Here is a 3,351-nt window from a genome sequence, read left to right on the forward strand (position 1 = left end):
GTATGTAATGTCCTGCTAAAGCTTGGCTAGCCATTGGCCATGTCTAGTGTTTTGGACCGGAGCTTTCACTGAAAGCTTGGCTGGCTAGTAAGCCATGTCTGATTCCTGGACCGAAGTTTTAGGCTAACATTGCATTATTCCTGGAATTCTCATTAAAAATTTTGAAATCCTTATTTTTCTTTTTCCAAATAATTTTCGAAAAATCCAAAAAAAAATAATAAAATCATAAAAACCAAAAATTTTGTGTTTCTTGTTTGAGTCTTGTGTCAAATCTTAAGTTTTGTGTCCATTGCATATTTTTTTTATTTATTATCATTAAAATTTTTGAAAACTCATGCATAATGTTCTTCATGATCTTCAAGTTGTTCTTGATGAATTTCCTTGTTTGATCTTTGCATTTTCATGTTTTGTGTCTTTTCTTGTTTTTCATATGCATTTTTAATTTGTTAGTGTCTAAACATTGAGAATTTCTAAGTTTGGTGTCTTGCATGTTTTTCTTTTCTTGAAAAATTTTTAAAAATAAGTCTTGATGTTTATCTTGATCTTCAAAGTGTTCTTGGTGTTCATCTTGACATTCAAAGTGTTCTTGCATGCATTATGTGTTTTGATCTTAACTTCTTGTGTTTTGCATCATTTTTATGTTTCTCTCTTTCCTCATTAAAATTCAAAAATAAAAAAAATATCTTTCCCTTAATTCACTCATAAATTTCGAAAATTTGATTTGATTTAGTCATAAAGTTTTAAAAGTCTAGTTGTTTCTTATGAGTCAAGTCAAACTTTCAATTTAAAAATCCTATCTTTTTAAAACCTTTCCAAAAATCAAATCTTTTTCATTTTTTCTTTCATATTTTCAAAAATTTCAAAATTGATTTTCAAAATCTTTTTCTTATTTTTATTTCATATTTTCGAAATTAATGCTAACATTTAATATGATTGATTCAAAAATTTTAAGTTTGTTACTTGCCTAGTAAGAAAGGTTCAATCTTTAAATTTTAGAATCATATCTTTTTGTTTCTTGTTAGTTAAGTAATTAACTTTAAATTTAAAAATCAAATCTTTTTAAATTTCTTTTTCAAATCTTTTTCAAAATGATCTCCAATCATATCTTTTTCAAAACATAATTTCAAAATCTTTTCTAACTTCTTATCTTTTCAAAATTGATTTTCAAATATTTTTCAATTAACCACTTAACTTTTGGTTTGATTTGTTTTCTTATCTTTTTTAAAACCATCTAACTACTTTTCTCTCTCCAATTTTCGAAAATCACTAACAATATTTTCAAAAATCTCTTTTTATTTAATTACTTCATTCAGTTTTCAAATTTTATTTTATCTCTTCTTTTAATTTTTGAATTCTAACTAATATTTAAAATAAAAATAAAAATATTTTTATTTTATTTTACTTAATTTTCGAATTCTTCTCTCTCTCATCTCCTTCTATTTATTTATTTATCTACTAATATTCCTCTTTTACTCATAATTCGAACCACATCTTCTCCTCTGTGTTCGAGTTCTTCTCTTCTCCTTCTTCTATTCTTCTCTTCTTCTACTCACATAAAGGAATCTCTATACTGTGACATAGAGAATTCCTCTTCTTTTCTGTTCTCTTCTTTTTCATATGAGCAGGAACAAGGATAAGAACATTCTTGTTGAAGCTGACCCTGAACTTGAAAGGACTCTGAAGAGGAAGCTAAGGGAAGCTAAGGCACAACCATCTGGAGAGGATCTGACAGAAATTTTTGAAAAAGAAGGAGACATGGCCGAACCTAATAACAATGGTGGAGATGCAAGGAAGATGCTTGGTGACTTTATTGCACCTTCTTCCAACTTCTATGGAAGAAGCATCTCAATTCCTGCAATTGGAGCAAACAACTTTGAGCTTAAGCCTCAATTAGTTTCTCTAATGCAGTAGAATTGCAAGTTTCATGGACTTCCAATGGAAGATCTACATTAGTTTTTAGCTGAATTCTTGCAAATCTGTGACACTGTCAAGACCAATGGAGTTGATCCCAAGGTCTACAGGCTTATGCTTTTCCCTTTTGCTGTAAGAGACAAAGCTAGAACATGGTTGGATTCACAACCTAAGGAAAGCCTGAACTCTTGGGATAAGCTGGTCAGTGCTTTCCTGGCCAAATTCTTTCCACCTCAAAAGATGAGCAAGCTTAGAGTGGAAATCCAAACCTTCAAACAGAAGGAAGGAGAATCCCTCTATGAAGCTTGAGAAAGATATAAGCAATTGATCAAAAGGTGTCCTACTGACATGCTTCCAGAATGGAGCATCATATGTATCTTCTATGATGGTCTGTTTGAGTTGTCAAAAATGTCATTGGATCATTCTGCAGGAGGATCTCTTCATCTGAAAACCCCTGCAGAAGCTCAGGAACTCATTGAAATGGTTGCAAATAACCAGTTCATGTACACCTCTGGTGCACGAAATTGTGATCCCTGATAATGGCTCCAAAAACTTGGTGCTCTAATCTTAATTCATAATTTGTCACAACTTCGATACAACTAACCAGCAAGTGCACTGGGTCGTCCAAGTAATAAAACCTTACGTGAGTAAGGGTCGATCCCACGGAGATTGTTGGTATGAAGCAAGCTATGGTCATCTTGTAAATCTCAGTCAGGCGAATATTAAATGGTTATGGAGTTTTCGAATAATAATAGTAAATAAAACATAAAATAGGATAGAGATACTTATGTAATTCATTGGTGAGAATTTCAGATAAGCATATAGAGATGCTTTCGTTCCTCTGAACCTCTGCTTTCCTGCTGTCTTTATCCAACCAATCCTACTCCTTTCCATGGCAAGCTTTCTGTAAGGCATCACTGTTGTCAATGGCTACATCCTGTCCTCTCAGTGAAAATGGTCCAATGCGCTGTCACTGCATGGCTAATCATCTGTCGGTTCTCGATCATAGTGGAATAGGATCCATTGATCCTTTTGCATCTGTCACTACGTCCAGCACTCGCGAGTTTGAAGTTCGTCGCAGCCATCCCTTCCCAGATCCTACTCGGAATACCACAGACAAGGTTTAGACTTTTCGGATCTCAGGAATGGCCATCCATGGGTTCTAACTTATACCACGAAGATTCTGATTAAGGAATCCAAGAGATACTCATTCAATCTAAGGTAGAACGAAAGTGGTTGTCAGGCACGTGTTCATAGGGAATGATGATGACTGTCACGATCATCACATTCATGTTGAAGTGTGAATGGATATCTTAGAAGCGGAATAAGTTGAATTGAATAGAAAAATAGTAGTACTTTGTATTAATTCATAAGGAACAGCAGAGCTCCACACCTTAATCTATGGTGTGTAGAAACTCTACCGTTGAAAATACATAAGTG

The 3,351-nt window shown here is 33.2% G+C and overlaps 1 non-coding gene across 1 annotated transcript; it reads right to left on the bottom strand.

Moving 5' to 3' along the window:
* Positions 1-2,157: 2,157 nt before the first annotated feature.
* LOC112767898 (small nucleolar RNA R71) lies at positions 2,158-2,265 on the bottom strand. Its single transcript, XR_003185337.1, has one exon. It is a non-coding gene; the product is annotated as a small nucleolar RNA R71 (small nucleolar RNA).
* Between the last annotated feature and the right edge of the window lie 1,086 nt (positions 2,266-3,351).

Source organism: Arachis hypogaea, chromosome 17 (assembly GCF_003086295.3).
Source record: "Arachis hypogaea cultivar Tifrunner chromosome 17, arahy.Tifrunner.gnm2.J5K5, whole genome shotgun sequence".
Lineage (NCBI taxonomy): Eukaryota > Viridiplantae > Streptophyta > Magnoliopsida > Fabales > Fabaceae > Arachis > Arachis hypogaea.